General features: G+C 35.0%; 1 long non-coding RNA gene across 1 annotated transcript in view; it reads left to right on the top strand.

Annotated features, from left to right (window-relative positions):
• The first annotated feature begins 10572 nt into the window (after positions 1-10572).
• The window catches only part of LOC120353781, a 69677-nt gene continuing 61737 nt past the window's right edge, over positions 10573-18512 (top strand). The window contains exon 1 of the long non-coding RNA XR_005572582.1: positions 10573-10908. This is a non-coding gene — a long non-coding RNA (uncharacterized LOC120353781). The remainder of the gene's footprint in view (positions 10909-18512) is intronic.

Here is an 18512-nt window from a genome sequence, read left to right as displayed (position 1 = left end):
AGTTTAATTATATTTTATTAAGCAAGAAATTATATTCTCCAATAATTTCATAATGAATTTTCATAATCAAGATTGAATATTTTATTAAGCAAGAAATTATATTCTCCAATAATTTCATAATGAATTTTCATAATCACGATTTAATATTTTGTTAATTAATTATCGATTCTACATTGTTGAAAGACGATCTGGCAACAGAGCAAAGCGAGAAAGAGATAGCGCTATCCGCTTTGTTGAATGATAGACAAGAATAGCAATATTTGTTTTAATGTGGAAGTTAGTGGAGAATTAATAAGTCGCACATAACCTTTATTTGGACAATTTATTTTATGAAATTGGGATGAAAAGAAGCTTTGGACTGTAGTCTGTTTCTTTGTCATTAAGTTGATTGTAAATAATGATGAATAAATGGATATCATTGCCAATCAAACTATGCCATTATACCGTGGACCTCACTATAGGCATAACATATTGTACAAAATCTGAATATCAGAGAAACCTTGAATTGGTTATTATAGTGGATGAGTTTGTCCATCCCGTATCCCAAGCAGGGGCGCCATTTAGGAGGGACAGGGTGGGCCTAGGCCCCCCTCAAGGATCAGATAAATAATGAAAATGCGGGTCTATCTACACGAATCCTTAGAGTCTCATAATGATTTAATACTTTTTTTAACAGCAGTAGTATAATTCCTTCTACAGTATCAACAATGTAGCAAAATTGCCTTGAAAGTATGGTTACGGGTACAGAGTAATAAAGAATATATTTTTCTCTGTGGCATAGTTTGAATATAGAATGGGTACACTTATTGATCAGAGCACAATAAGTGATTTATTGAATAAATGTCAATTTGAGAATTAACAAGTTGCAAGATGTCACAGTGAAACCAAAAGAAAGGGCTCAATCAGACAATCAAAGATGTATGTAAAGAGTTGTTGAAAATTATGGGAACAGCTTGATGTATCTTTAGCTTCCTAACTGAAAGTTATTTTCCAATTAAGAGAAGCTCTCGCGCTACCTGCCGACACAAAATACAACTAAACTTGACAAAAGCAGCCAGTTGTGGGACCGCCAGCGATACCTACCGGTTGAAAATGTAACTAAACTGCTTATCATGATACATTGGCTCAGTTTTTATTGAATAACTTCTTCAATGTTATCCGTATCGAAAAATGGCAGGAGAGAAGAATTGTAGATAATCAATTTTTCTATCGATTGAGCGTGATAATATTTTTTTACAATGGTTATGTGATTTATTACAAATTTCGAAAAAATATATACCACTCATTCCTCAATATTCTTAGATGCAGGACTTTACTTTTCATGGAATAACTTCTTTAATGTAGATTGTATTAGAAAATGTGATGAGATGAAATTTGTAGATAATGAATTTTTCTATCAATTGACATGATTGAAAATGTTAAAAATTGATTTCGTGATTGACAAAAAATGTTTAAATATTGGAAACTGGATAGAATCTAGTTATTGTATTTCTTAGATGCAGGACTTTACTTTTCATGGAATAACTTCTTTGATGTAGATTGTATTAGAAAATGTGATGAGATGAAATTTGTAGATAATGAATTTTTCTATCAATTGACATGATTGAAAATGTTGAAAATTGATTTTGTGATTGACAAAAAATGTTTAAATATTGGAAACTGAATAGAATCCAGTTATTGTATTTCTTAAGGTGCGTACAGATATACGCACCGCGAACATGAGCAATTCACTTTTAATCAGGTGATGCCAAGCTTTTTATATCTATATCTAACCGTTTCTGTAAAAATATAGATATAGTCAGCTGATTAGAAGTGAATTATTGCTCATGTTGCGCGTCTGTACGCACCTTTAGATGCAGGACTTCGTTTTCATGAAATAACTTCTTTAATGTTGATTGTATTAAAAAATGTGATAAGTTGAAATTTGTAGAGAATAAATTGTTCAATTTATATGATTGAAATTGTTGAAAATTGATTTTGTGATTGACAACAAATGTTTAAATATTAGAAACTGAATAGAATCTAGTTATTGTATTAATGAAGAAAAGAATAAAAATAATAGTATATCTCAGTGATGCAATGTATACCAGAACGCTTTTTTCTACAAAAAAAAAATGATTCTCAGGAAAAAAATGTTTTTTCTTCGCAGCAAAACACAGCTTGAAGCATTACGAGTTGTGTTTTGAAAGAATGACAGGCTTTAAGAACTACAGAGCTGAATTGAGCGCATAGCACATTATCTCTTGCAATCTACAGCTAAACCAAGGAATGTGGAATGGTTTTGAGATGAGAGTAAACAGATAAAACACAGAAGTTGAAGGATGAGGAGGAGGAGAAGGAGGAGGAGGAGGAGGAGGAGGAGGAGGAGGAGGAGGAGGAGAGATGAGGGAATTATTATTTTGAGTAACAGGATGAAACAGGTACTAAGAGAAGAAGGAGAGGAAGGGGGAGGAGAAGGAGGAGGGGGAGGGGGATGAGGAGAAAAGGAGAGAATTTTAAGATGAGAGTAACCGTACACAGAAGTTGAAGGAGGAGGAGGAGGAGGAGAAGGAGGAGGAGGAGTGATGAGGGAATTATTATTTTGAGTAACAGGATGAAACAGGTACTAAGAGAAGAAGGAAAGAAAGGGGGAGGAGGAGGAGGAGGGGGAGGGGGATGGGGAGAAAAGGAGAGAATTTTAAGATGAGAGTAACCGTACACAGAAGTTGAAGGAGGAGGAGGAGGAGGAGGAGGAGGAGGAGGAGGAGGAGGAGGAGGAGGAGGAGGAAAAGGGAGAGATGAGGGAATTATTATTTTGAGTAACAGGATGAAACAGGTACTAAGAGAAAGAGGAGAGGAAGGGGGAGGAGGAGGAGGTGGAGGAGGAGGAGGAGGAGGGAGATGAGGAGGAGGGGAAAGGAGAGAATTTTAAGATGAGAGTAACCGGACACAGAAGTTGAAGTAGGAGGAGGAGGAGGAAGAGGAGAAGCAGAAGGAGGAGGAGGACAAGAAGGAAGAGGATAAGAAGTGGGAGGATGAGTAGGAGGAGGAGGAGGAGTTGGAGAAGGAGGAGGAGAATGAGGAAAAGGGAGAGATGAGGTAATTATTATTTTGAGTAACAGGATGAAACAGGTACTAAGAGAAGAAGGAGAGGAAGGGGGAGGAGGAGTAGGAGGTGGTGGAGGAGGAGGGGGAGGGGGATGAGGAGAAAAGGAGAGAATTTTAAGATGAGAGTAACCGTACACAGAAGTTGAAGGAGGAGGAGGAGGAGGAGGAGGAGGAGGAGGAGGAGGAGGAGGAGGAGGAGGAGGAAAAGGGAGAGATGAGGGAATTATTATTTTGAGGATGAAACAGGTACTAAGAGAAAGAGGAGAGGAAGGGGGAGGAGGAGGAGGTGGAGGAGGAGGAGGAGGAGGGAGATGAGGAGGAGGGGAAAGGAGAGAATTTTAAGATGAGAGTAACCGGACACAGAAGTTGAAGGAGGAGGAGGAGGAGGAAGAGGAGAAGCAGAAGGAGGAGGAGGACAAGAAGGAAGAGGATAAGAAGTGGGAGGATGAGTAGGAGGAGGAGGAGGAGTTGGAGAAGGAGGAGGAGAATGAGGAAAAGGGAGAGATGAGGTAATTATTATTTTGAGTAACAGGATGAAACAGGTACTAAGAGAAGAAGGAGAGGAAGGGGGAGGAGGAGTAGGAGGTGGTGGAGGAGGAGGGGGAGGGGGATGAGGAGGAGGAGGAAAGGAGAGAATTTTAAGATGGGAGTAACCGGACACAGAAGTTGAAAGAGGAGGAGGAAGATGAGAAGCAGAAGGAGGAGGAGGACGAGAAGGAAGAGGAGGAGTAGGAGAAGGAGGAGGGGGAGGGGGATGAGGAGGAGGAGGAGGAGGAGGAGGAGGAGTAGGAGAAGGAGGAGGAGGAGGAGGAGGAGGAGGATGAGGAGGAGGAGGGGAGGAGGAGGAAAAGGGAGCGATGAGGGAATTATTATTTTGAGTAACAGGATGAAACAGGTACTAAGAGAAGAAGGAGAGGAAGTGAGAGGAGAAGGAGGAGGAGGAGGAGGAGGAGGAGGAGGAGGAGGAGGAGGAGGAGGAGGAGGAGGAGGAGAGGAGGAGGATAAGGATGAGGAGAAGTGGAGGAGGAAAGGGGTGTGATGAGAAAAGAAGATTTGCTGGTTGTAGGGAAGAGTGCAAACTGTGGAAAGATGATGATGATACCACAGAGATGACGACTACTTAACTAAAATTTCGTCTGAAATCCAGAAATTATTTTGAAACTCGCGCTCTTTTGCTACAAAGAAAATTATATGAGAAGCAAAGAAGGTCTAGAGAAAGAGATTGGATCAGAGTAGATTGTTCTGTTTTTGCAGATTAAAATGTACAATATTATCTTTTGTAGACTAAATAATATTTCTGTAAATTGAAAAATCTGGTGTGGCGCATCACACAACTTTCCTTGCCGTTATGAAAACTGATCACCTGACGCTAGTGTTCCCGGGCATCTCAAGTCTACTATTCAAAGATTTGAGCCAGCTGGTGACAGGGCAATAACGCTGGACACACACGAGGTATGCTATCTCTTCATAGTGAATCATTTAATAGAATCAACAACAGTTTGAAATTGGATAATCACATTTTCTCGAATTTCGAGCTTATTTTTAATTTTAGGTGAAAATTTTACTGAACATTAATTGTAGAGATTCTCATGCTCAATCTTTTCCACTCGTAATTTTTCGTTTAAATTGTATCTGAAGCCTGATAATTGAGAATCTAAAATTTAATTTTGCAGAGATTGGGCGGAGCTCCTGAAATTTTTACAGATATGGGACTTGTGGTAGTTGATAGAGCTCATCGATGACTATTCCAGGTATAACTTTAATCGAAATCGTTGGAGCCGTTTTCGAGAAAATCGCGAAAACTCCTGTTTTTGACAACATTTTCGCCATTTTAGCCGCCATCTTGAATCGTATTTGATCGATATTGTTCGTGTCGGATCCGTATATTGCAAGGACCTTACGTTCCAAATTTCAAGTCATTCCGTTAATTGGGAGATGAGATATCGTGTACACAGACGCACATACACTCATACACACACACACACACACAACACACACACACACACACACACCACACACACACCACACACACACACACACACACACACACACACACACACACACACCACACACACACACACACACACAACACACACACACACACACACACACACACACACACACACACACACACACACACACACACACACACACACACACCACACACACACACACACACACACAACACACACACACACACACAACACACACACACACACACACACACACCACACACACAACACACACACACACACAACACACAACACACCACACACACACACACAACACACACCACACACACACACACAACACACACCACACACACACAACACACACCACACACACACCACACACACACCACACAACACACACACCACACACAACACACACACACACAACACACACACACACACACACACAACCACACACACACACAACACACACACACACACACACACACACACACACACACACACACACTTTTTTGTATTCAGGGGACCTTGAAACATATAGAAATTTAGAAATTGGGTTACCTTAATTTTTTTCGGAAAGCAATACTTTCCTTACCTATTGTAATAGGGCAAGGAAAGTAAAAATGTGTGATCATCAATGTGTTCTATAGTGAGGTCCACGTTTTAATGGTAGTGTTTGATTAGCAATGGTATTGCTATCCTTCTCTATCATTCAACAAAGCAGATAGCGCTATCTTTTTCTCGCTTTGATCTGTTGCCAGATCGTCTTTGAACAATGTAGAGTTAATAATTAATCAACAAAATATTTCATCTTAATTGTGAAATTATTGAAAAATATCATTTCTTGCTTAATAAAATATAATTGATTATTTTAAACGAGAATGAACAGTTGATATTACATCAAAAAACCTGTATCAACTAACATCTATAGAAGGCATTGACAAGACAGAGGATCGATAACGTTATTCTGCTATCTTTCTCCACTGCCATTATAACGTGGACCTCACTAAAGTTTATCTTCACATTTGAGGATATATTATGATACCCGCACCATCTCTCTCTCTCTATGTTTTTTGAGATCAGCTCTTCTAACAACATGGAAAGATAGTTAGTTATTGCTAACTAATTTATAATGGATATTAGTCCACAATTTTTCAACTGGATTGAAATAGACAGGGGTGAGTGAAAGAGAGTGAGAGAGAGAAGTGGGAGAGAGGAAAGCGGTTGAAAGACTATGCTTGAGAAATAAAGATGAACATGAGTAAATAGCTTTCCATTTAATGAATTATAAGATTTATAGACTTGATAGAAAGAGATTGATTGATTGATTGATTGAGTACTTCATTTATGTATATTACAATATATACTGGCTTATACACTTATATACAATAGCTTACAATACAACAAAATTATAGATGAATTTACATAATATAGACTAAGAAAATAATTATTGAACTGTATATGATATGAAAAAGCAATTTGTAATATAATAACTATAGATAATTATATTGTTATATATCTACATAAATTGGCGGAGCTTTGGTCATATCAATGTCCATTCTTTGGAAAGAGTATTAAAAATATCCTTCCCACTAACTCTCTACCAAAACGTTAATTTCATTAATTGAACTAAGGATTTATTTAATGATGGAAATATTGTAAAAGTTTTAAATGATATGAATATTTAAGAGAAAAAAAAGAGAGAGGGTGTGAGGGATAGAGAAGGAGAAAGAGTAAGATACATAGTCAAAGAGAGAGATAAACTATACATAAGAAAAGGAGAGTATGAGTAAGAGATAACATTATAAAGAAAGACGGAGATTCAGATATATAAAGAGAGAAAGAGGGAGAGAGAACGAGAGATAGTAGTATTGATGAATTCTGAGGGATAAATTGAGATTTCAAAGTAATCACAGATAGGCTTAGGTGCCCATTTCAATCCAAATAGTCCGCCATTTTGTGTCGGTAAGCCTCCAAGTTTGAAAAGCAATCTGTATTGAAATCACAGGGGGCCTATCGCAATCTATGATATTGTATGGTCTGTACGTGTTATCCTACCCAAACTGAGACTTCCATTTCATCAAATCACACAAACCCAAACCATACTGTCAGAATTTATCAAATGCGAAGCCTTTTAATGTGATTTGTAAGGAGTGTTCAGAGTAAATCTCACTATCGGTCCATAAAATGATAATCCTATACTATTAAACGATCAACTTCTGTTTATATGTTGATATGTTTAGATGTTTGTATTTAACCGGATCTCAAAAATGGCTCTAACGATTCTCACGAAATTCAGAACATAGTAGGTTTATAATATAAAGATTCGAATAGAAGTTGCTTTCATGACGAAACACTATATAATAACTTTGTTGAGGTTCTGACACTGTGTTACTAGTGAATATTTGAAAAAACACTTACTTTTGTTGGAGTCTTAAGGAATGAATTTCACTCCTGAAGAGGAGCATCATCAGCCTGACACCAGGGGCTGGTTGAAAAACAGCTGGGACCTTGTAAATAAAATTAAAGACATTGACATTCCATATAATTCCACATCATTTGATATCAGGAACCTCTACACCAACATCCCAGTAAAAGAAACCATAGCTATTATTAGGTTAGGTTAGGTTAGGTTAGGTTAGGTTAGGTTATTGAAAAAATCCTGAACAACAAGAACAATCCACCAGAACACACCAGAGAGCTAATAGAAATATTAAAAATCATAACATCACAAAATTACTCCACTCATGATCAAAAATACTTCAGTCAAAAAGAGGGCCTTCCAATGGGAAGCCCAATCTCCTTTATACTAGCTGAAATTTTCCTGCAACACATGGAAGAAACAAAAATATTCAAAAATAAACATGCAGAAAAAATCATTTATTGGAAAAGATATGTTGATGACATAATACTACTCTACAAAGGAAATGCCAGACAATGTGATCAACTCCTCTCAGAATTGAACAAAATACACAAAAACATATATTTCACTGCAGAATATGAAACCAACAATTCCCTAAACTTTCTGGACCTCTCCTTATCAAAACAGGACAACAAACCAAGATTTAGTATTTTCAGAAAGCCCACAATGAAAGATACACTCATACATGAAACATCAAATCATCCACCACAACACAAACTTTCTGCCTTTAACTCCATGATCCATAGACTGATAAGCATTCCACTTACAAAAGAAGATTACCAGACAGAATTGAACACTATACAATATCTTGAACTATAAAATATCTGGATCCACAAAACTACATCCACAAAACAATGGCTACTCATCCAATGTAATAAACAAAATACTTCATAAAATGAAAAACAAGAAACAGAAACACCCAAATCCCAACAAATATGTCACACTAACATATTTCAATCAAAAATCACAATCCATAGCAAACATATTCAAAAAATCAGGCTACAAAACAGCATTTAGAACTAACAACAACTTGAAACCCCAACTAAAAACACGAAAAATAGACAGCTCACAATTTGTAAAGACAGGAATTTATAAACTAAAATGTAATACATGCCCACAATTCTATATTGGACAGACCGGCCGTAGCTTCAAAATAAGATACAATGAGCACATAAAAGCAGTAAATTCAAATTCAGAATGTACATATGCATAACATTTAATAGCCACAGGTCACAATCACAAGAACATACATACAGATATCGAAATCCTACACATTATTCAAAAAAGCCAGAGGCTCAACACACTAGAACATTACGAAATTTTCAAACACCTCCACTATGACAAATCCAACTAATTGAATGGTCAACTTTACTTCAAATCAAATGTAATATTTACCCACATTTTGGCCACACAGTCCAACCCATTTAAGAGCAAGCGCCCCTGGTGTCAGGCTGATGAAGCTCCTCTTCAGGAGTGAAATGCATTCCTCAATACTCCAAGAAAAGTAAGTGTTTTTTTCAAATATTTACTAGCACACAGTGTCAGAACTTCAACAAAGTTATAAAGATTCGATTCCACTAGGTCTCATCCCTGGGAAAACTCGCTGGAGGACATTAAAAGGATAATTATTATTCATCCTTGGGAAAACATCTGATAATAATTATTTCGTCGTCTGTTGGTGATGGAAGTGAGTGAGCGAGTTCATGTGTGTGGGACTGTGTCAATATTATGACTTAGCTGTTGCACTTTTGTAATCATTCAATCAGGTACTTAGTGCCGGTTGCAAAAAAGCCGGGTTATTTTCAATCCTCATTAATTCCAGTAGATCCATCTTTTTGAAATGGTCTTCTCTTATTTGGTTCGAGTTAATCAGGATTAAAATTTAACCGGCTTTTGTGCAACTGGGCCTTTGTGAGGGAAATTTTTGCATTCCTCTGGGAATTAATCTCAATTCACTGTGATTAGACAGAAAATTTCTATATGAATGTAATTATAATTTCTTCTTTTGTAATAAATTTCTAATGCTTCTGTACTCCAGAGCGAAACTCGGTCCCCTATATTAGTATAGAGCTTCACAATATTATTAGCATACAAAAAACGAATTCACTTACTTGAAAATAACAGTACTGTAGAAGCATGTGGTGGGTAAAAATTTTTGATAAAGGTACGTTGTGCAAAGAGAAAATATTTTTCAACATTTTTACTGGATAGTGGAATCAGATAAAGAAGTATTTCACAATACGCAGTTTTTAATAAAGAAATCAGTCATTTTTGTGTATTGAAATACTGGTTAAATTACACTCAAGTATTAATTTCCCAATATTCGACCGAATTTGACTTATGATGCATGATTTTGAAACGCTTTGACGAGTTGAGAAGAATGAGCTGTATTACGATGAGATCCGATAGTTGTGTCAAAAGTTATGAGTATTTGAAATTTTGATCCTTGAGGTGTCATGCGCGCCTCTCCACCAAATTAAGTGCATCCAACTTCCAACGGGTGATTCTCATAGAACATGATCTAATAACATTGTGCGAAATCTCAATATTATGAAAACGGAATTGGTGATAATGATTGAAGCTAAATAATTAGGTGTTTTACAAAATACAAGGAGCATTGTTGTCAGGTGTACCTGGAAATCTATTATATGAGATGAAGCTTTATAGCTGGTTTCAGATTGTAGAGCACAAAATTACACACAGAGGGATTTTGAATTATTACTATTTATAATTCTTCTTCTTCTTCTTCTTCTTCTTCTTCTTCTTCTTCTTCTTCTTCTTCTTCAGCACTACAGCCCAATATGGGCTTTGGCCGCCTCCACTACAGCTCTCCACGTTTCTCGGTCCTCTACATCTTATTCTGAACCACACGTTGCCATATTGAACATGTTCCGGCCTTCTATCTATAGTAGGCTATGATACTTTCCATAGCTACTCACGAGGAAGTTCACAAATTCGCCGCTAGATAGCAGACAGATGCAGAATTGGAGAATTGTGTAGGCATCTGAACCAGAATCATTACTCCCGTCGAGTGCTGCCCCCTGCCGGCAAAAACGCCATGCTCTGCAATGAACCTGCCTGCACTGTTAGCTCTGTCTTGCTCTTGGTGTTATTTCAGTTCATGCAACATCCAATACAATCTCAAAGCCTGAAGCCTGCCTTGCCACAGTCTCAACTCTCAACTCGACTCGATGAGGGCACAATTTGCGTTCACTCATCTCGTCTCTCTTATCGTTCTAAATACCGTTAGAAAACTAGTGAATCTCATCGGTTTCTCGTGAAATCCTGGTGTGTTTTTGTTTACTAGTGCTGTGTTATGTGATGATTAATCCCAGCAATACAGTTTAACCCTCCTGAGAATGTAAATAAACCAACACTGGCGATACAGTGATAATGAATAGCCAGTCGATGTCATCCAAGATAAGGGTGAGTTATCATGCACAATTTTCTCTTCCATCATCTTTGATCTCTTCATCTCATTTAATCTTAATTTGATATTAAATTTGACTACACATTTTGAATTTGTTAGATTACATCGTTCTATCTTGATGAATTTTTATCAATTTATTCTGTGATTTTTTAATTATCTTATCATCTTTGAACTCTTCATCTCATTTAATTTTAATTTGATGTTAAATTTGTCCTACACAATTCAAATTTGTTGGTTTACATCGGTCTATCTTGATGCTTTTTAATCAATTTATTCTGTGAATCTTTTAATTATCTTTGATCTCTTCATCTCATTTAATTTTAATTTGATATTAAATTTGACTACACAATTCAAATTTGTTAGATTACATCGGTCTATCTTGATGCTTTTTTATCAATTTATTCTGTGATTTTTTAATTATCTTATCATCTTTGAACTCTTCATCTCATTTAATTTTAATTTGATGTTAAATTTGTCCTACACAATTCAAATTTGTTGGTTTACATCGGTCTATCTTGATGCTTTTTAATCAATTTATTCTGTGAATCTTTTAATTATCTTTGATCTCTTCATCTCATTTAATTTTAATTTGATATTAAATTTGACTACACAATTCAAATTTGTTAGATTACATCGGTCTATCTTGATACTATTTATAAATTTATTCTGTATTTTTTTAATTATCTTATCATCTTTGATATCTTCATCTCATTTAATCTTAATTTGATTTTAAATTTGTCCTACACAATTCAAATTTGTTGGTTTACATCGGTCTATCTTGATGCTCTTTTATCAATTTATTGGGTGAATTTTTTTATCATCGTTGATATCTTCATTTCATTTAATTTTAATTTGATATTAAATTTGACTACACAATTCAAATTTATTGGTTTACATCGTTCTATCTTGATACTTTTTTATCAATTTATTTTGTGAATCTTTTAATTATCTTTGATCTCTTCATCTCATTCAAATTTAATTTGATGTTAAATTTGTCCTACACAATTCAAATTTGTTGGTTTACATCGGTCTATCTTGATGCTTTTTTATCAATTTATTCTGTGATTTTTTAATTATCTTATCGTCTTTGATATCTTCATCTCATTTAATCTTAATTTGATTTTAAATTTGTCCTACACAATTCAAATTTGTTGGTTTACATCGGTCTATCTTGATGCTCTCTTATCAATTCATTGGGTGAATTTTTTTATCATTGTTGATCTCTTCATCTCATTAAATTTTAATTTGATGTTAAATTTGTCCTACACAATTCAAATTTGTTGGTTTACATCGGTCTATCTTGATGCTTTTTTATCAATTTATTCTGTGAATCTTTTAATTATCTTTGATCGCTTTATCTCATTTAATTTTAATTTGATATTAAATTTGACTACACAATTCAAATTTGTTAATTACATCAGTCTATCTTGATGCTTTTTTATCAATTTATTCTGAAGTTTTTTAATTATCTTATCATCTTTGATCTCTTCATCTCATTTAATCTTAATTTGATTTTAAATTTGTCCTACACAATTCAAATTTCCATCTTCATGTTTTTCATCAATATATTCTGTGAATATTCTAATTAATATTTTGGTCCATTGATTTTGTCTTGAATAGGATTTAATACTGTTTATTGATTGTAATTGTCATTGACTCACGTGCAAATTTTGATCTTCTTATTGGATTTTCATTTATTTATTGGATGGAGAAAAAGAATACATTCTCAGAAATGAATAGATAAGGAATAATAATTCAATAAATTGCCAAAAGCTTTTTGTATTTCTCATTTTTGTTCCATAAATATTGAATAATAATATTCTAGAAATAAATAAATAAGGGATAATAATTCAATAATTATTGTAAAAACTCCTTCTATTTCTCAATTGTGATCCACAAAGGACATGACAAGAATAAATCGAGAATATAATTCAGAATTTTCTGAATAATCATACTTTCATAAAAACACTCCATTGACATGGGCTACTCTTTAATTAATAGAACAAAATAAAATCTTATAGCACCCTTTATTTTTTAAAAAAACTGTATTTTATTTTGTTTTATTTTTATCATACTTTCATATAGCCTACCATGCTCTTTATATGTCAATTTGATTCGGTTCAGTATTGAAATGTGAAAAACATTGAAATTAAAAACAGAATTTCGAATTTGAACATTTTTTCCAATCAAAACTCGGTAGCAGAATAGATTTGTGCAGTGTCTGTTAATCTCTTTTTATCATTTTGTGGGTAGTGACTGTACCAAAAATGAATGAATGTATGAATGAATATTATTCTGTTGTTTTCTTGTATGATCATTATTTCATTTCGCCTCGAGCTTTCCAAGAATTTACAATTATTATTATCTTCTCAAACTCCGCCGATCCATGTAGATTCCAAACATTATGAAATCATTGTAACTTACTGTTGCTCGAATCAAATCTATTTTCCATTATCATACAAAAATTTCTTTTTCCTACAGTTACGTTGAAAAGTGGCCATTGCTGCACTGATTACAGAACGCAAAGAATCACTTTTCCGCTCTAGTGCGGGAAAAATTTTTCTGCACTCCAGATTTGCAACATGGCAACGCAAAATACTTAGTAGGTTATATGGAGCAACAGTGCAGCAAAATCAAAATGGAGTTGGTAACAGTGACTGGGCTGCTATAGTGAGCAGAGGTGCAACCAAGCACAACGCGCTAATTATTATTCATTATATATTATAACCAAGGACAACGAGGACTTTAGGATTTTAGGATTAAGATTTTTATCAATAATAAAATTACACAGAAAAACATTTGATGGATTTCAGGCAATTTTACCCATAATTACCCACTTTTCATATTCAATGGTAACTGTAGGAAAAACTTAATGTGAAATACGTGCGCAAAGTTCCTCTGCTGCACTCAAGAAACCATTCCGCCCTCGCCTACGGCTCGGGCGTAAACGTTTCTTTCGGTGCAGCAAACTGACACTTTGCGCACTAGTTGCACAAATAACTAATTTCGTACTATGTGAACACGTACCATAATTAATTGATTATTTAGCTGTATTTTCATTTATTATGAATTTTTGTATGAGTTGAATGAGAGGTGTTGATGCTATTTAGAAGGAATCCTGCCAGTTTGAATTGAATCTAGAGACCAAAAAGAGTCATAAATACGTATTGGAAAAGAAACCCTAAGATTTCCCCAAACTAGACTTGACTAAACTAAGATTTTCCTAAAATGAAATTGACTGAACCAAGATTTCCCAAACTGAACTAAAATTTCCCTAAAATTAAGCTAAACTAGGATTACCATGAACTAAACTAAACTTACACTTGACTAGACTAAGATTTTCCTGAACTTGACTCAACTAAACCAAGATACCCCAAACTAAATTTAGCTAAGATTTCCCCAAATTGATCTGAGATTAGCTAAGATTCAGCTAACTCAGTTAATCTCAAAGAGATTTAGCTAAGATTTCCCCAAATTGATCTGAGATTAGCTAAGATTTAGCCAACTCAGTTAATCTCAAAGAGATTTTAGCTAAGATTTCCCCAAATTGATCTGAGATTAGCTAAGATTTAGCCAACTCAGTTAATCTCAAAGAGATTTAGCTAAGGTTTCCCCAAATTGATCTGAGATTAGCTAAGATTCAGCTAACTCAGTTAATCTCAAAGAGATTTAGCTAAGGTTTCCCCAAATTGATCTGAGATTAGCTAAGATTTAGCCAACTCAGTTAATCTCAAAGAGATTTAGCTAAGATTTCCCCAAATTGATCTGAGATTAGCTAAGATTTAACCAACTCAGTTAATCTCAAAGAGATTTAGCTAAGATTTCCCCAAATTGATCTGAGATTAGCTAAGATTTAGCCAACTCAGTTAATCTCAAAGAGATTTAGCTAAGATTTCCCCAAATTGATCTGAGATTAGCTAAGATTTAGCCAACTCAGTTAATCTCAAAGAGATTTAGCTAAGATTTCCCCAAATAGATCTGAGATTAGCTAAGATTTAACCAACTCAGTTAATCTCAAAGAGATTTAGCTAAGATTTCCCCAATTTAAACTAAGATTTCCCCAATTTGAACTGAGATTTCCCTCAACTAAACTAAGATTAAATTTAATAAACAGGAAATCGAAAGTCAACGTGCTTTGAACCACACTCCCTCCTACTTTGAGTCTAAAAATAGATGACAACTTGAATCCATTTATGAAAGGAATGTGGGGTCTCTAATTGAGTTGATGAAAGAGGGGACGCTACCTCCCCCCCTGTACCTCCCAATAACACTCACCCACCCACTAAAGTGCCCTTGCTTTCCAATGAATTTCTGTTCTGCTAAACAAAAATAGAGAACAATTTCTTCTTATCGGAGAGTTTACACTTAACCGAGTAAATGTGTACCAATGGTTCTTATGAGAGTATTCAAACATGAGCATAAAATGAACTATTTCACTTTTTGTGCAGTTCAGAAGTTGATATTGTGGTAATTATTCATATTAAATGGAAAAGACTAAGAAATTGTCAAAAACCAGAGATTTATTGATAGTTAGAAAGACCGGTTTCGGTTGTTACACCATTATCAATCTCTGATAAACTCAAATGGATCAATTCATTTTATTCGTGATGATTACTGTCGGTTTTGATTTGAGTGAATTCTACTCTACAGAGTGGGTCACTGCAGTGATAATGACGGAGAGAGCAAATCTAAGATTGTAGTGAGGTCCACGTTATAATGACAGTATGTAATTAACATTAGGGTTGCTATCCTTGTCTATCAGTCGACAAAGCACTATCCGTTTCCATATCCACAAAGTTGTGCCAAATCTTCTTTTGACAATGTAGAAATATAATTAATTTACAAAATATTTAATCTCAATTATGAAAATGTATTATTCATGGATTAAAAATATGTTTTCTTGACGAATAAAATATATGATTCATCATTTTAAACAAGAAAGAACAGTTATATATCAGATATACTGTATCAGCTATCCTTCATAGGAGGCAGTTGCAAGGCGGAGATTCGGCAACGCTAATTTCCTATCTTTCTCCACTGTAGTATAACGTGGACCTCACTATATCAATGGAAGAGATGGAGATAGATAGAATCTTAAGAGATTAGTTTTTATTTCGCTTATATGTTTTTGTCTTCGCAAGCAAAACAAAAAATGCTGAAATATGTTGTATTTAAAAGTGGATTTTCATTAGTATTTTATTTTTTGTAATTTTGGCTGGTTACAATGTTTCTTAATAATGTATTATGTTGTGCGAAATAAATTAATTTTTGAATTTAATTAAAAATTGAAAGAGAGAAGAAGAGATAGAGTCTGATCTGAAGAATCCAATCAGAATCTAATTTGGAAGACAGAGAAAGAGTGAGAGCTTGTTGGAGATATGTGAGAAGCTGAGAAGAAGGAGTAGCAAGATAAGAGAGTGAGAGAGATTGATTGATTGATTGAGTACTTTATTTATGTAGATTACAATATATACTGGCTTATACACTTATATACAATAGCTTACAATACAGCAAAATTATAGATGAATTTACATAATATAGACTAGGAAAATAATTATTGAACTGTATATGATATGAAAAAGCAATTTGTAATATAATAACTATAGATAATAATCATATTGTTATGCATCTACATAAATTGGCGGAGCTTTGGACATATCAATGTCCATTCTTCGGAAAGAATATTAAAAATATCCTCCCCACTAACTCTCTACCAAAAGAGAGAGAGAGAGATTGCGTGAGAGAGAGAGAGAGAGAGAGAAAGAAAGAATGAGAGGGAATCCGGATGAAGATGATGATGAGAAAAGATGTTGACGTCTGCAGATGAGAGAATCCTCCAAAGGAATTGATCGCGCTATTTGAAAAATGCGTGGGAAAATATGATATGACAATAGAGGCATTGAAGCTGGTCTTAATACGGAGATACTGGTGATGAAGGTTGAGTAGGAGAGAGAGAGAACGTTGGTGGGAGAGAGTGTGTGTAAAGGAGCAAGAGAAAGAGAGAATGGTAGAGAAGTGTGAGAGTATGAAGGAGTAAGAGATGGTGATGCAGTGAGAGATTCAAGTGTGAGAGAGTCAAGGAGCAAGAGAAAGAGAGAATGGTGAAGAAGTGTGAGAGTATGAAGGAGCAAGAGACGGAGATGGAGTGAGAGATTTTTGGAGAGAGCGTGAGAGAGTCAAGGGGCAAGAGAAAGAGAGAATGGTAGAGAAGTGTGAGAGTGTGAAGGAGCAAGAGAGAGTGAGAAGGGTAGAGGAGAAGTGTTAGTGAGTGAGTGAGAGGCTATGATTGTCTGAAGAGAAGAAAAAACTGAGACTGAAAGATGAATAAAGAGTAGAATCTGTGAGGGTATCTGAAGGGTGTCAGTGATTACCAGGCGAGAGCAAGTGATAGAGATAATAATATTTTTAAGACGGTAGAAATCAGTACCTTATTGGATTGTTTGTTCAGCAACATGGGAGAGGATAATGATGTTGAAGAGCAGATGGAGTCAGAGAGAGAGAGAGATAGAGAGATTGATTGATTGATTGAGTACTTTATTTATGTAGATTACAATATAATACTGGCTTATACACTTATACAATAGCTTACAATACAGCAAAGTTTTAGATGAATTTACGTTACATAAACTGAGAAAATAATTATTGAACTGTACAATGGTATGAAAAAAAGCAATTTGGAATAGAGAGAGAGAGAGAGAGAGAGAGAGAGAAAACTTATAGATTAGATGAGATTCATTCCAAAAGAGGGGAATTATTGTATTTCAGATTGAGGATATATTAAATTTGTTGAGTTACAGTATTCATTTGTATGATACTCCTCAAATTGGAGTATCTGGGGCATATTATGAGAAATGGAACTAAATATCAGTTGTTAAAATGTGTACTACAGGGTAGAGTTCTTAGCAGGAGAGGTGTTGGTAGGAGACGAATTTCCGGGTTGAAGAATTTGAGAACATGGTTTGCAGTGTCCACCCCGGAGCTTTTTAGAGCGGCTGTCAACAAAGTAATAATTTTGCCAGAATGATTGCCAACATTCGGTAACTGATAGGCACCAGAAGAAGAAGAAGAAGAAGAAGAAGAAGAAAAAAAAGAAGAAGAAGTGGAAGAAGAAAAAGAAGAAGAGGAAGAAGAAGAAGAAGAAGAGGAGGAAGATTCATTTGTATTTTTTATTTTATGTCCTTAGTCCTTCCATTATAATTCTCCTCCTCCTGTTTATCTATTCTCCTCTCTTTCGCTTTCTCTTTTCGACTGATATACTCTCTCCTCTTCTTCCTTTTCCTTTTCTTCGGTCACATCAATTTCTCATTCATTTTTCTCTATTGAAAAAGTGTTGAAAAACTTGAATAAACATTAGTACTTTCAAACATATTTTCCTTCCTTTCCCTAGCTTGTTCCTCCTTTACTCTATGTTCTCTTTCTCCTTGATTTCCACTATATTCATATACAATAAATATATATGAGCTGAGCTTTAGTGTTTAAAAGTTTGTGTTTCTTCAATGGTTCCAAATTTTCTTAAATAACTTCATAATATCGGGGACCGAGCTTCGCTCTGGAGTATAAAAGCATAAAAAATGTATTACGAAAGAAGAAATTATAACAA

This window comes from Nilaparvata lugens, chromosome 12 (genome assembly GCF_014356525.2).
Source record: "Nilaparvata lugens isolate BPH chromosome 12, ASM1435652v1, whole genome shotgun sequence".
Lineage (NCBI taxonomy): Eukaryota > Metazoa > Arthropoda > Insecta > Hemiptera > Delphacidae > Nilaparvata > Nilaparvata lugens.
Note: the sequence above shows the minus strand (reverse complement) of the source record. Positions and strands in the feature narration are given on the sequence as shown.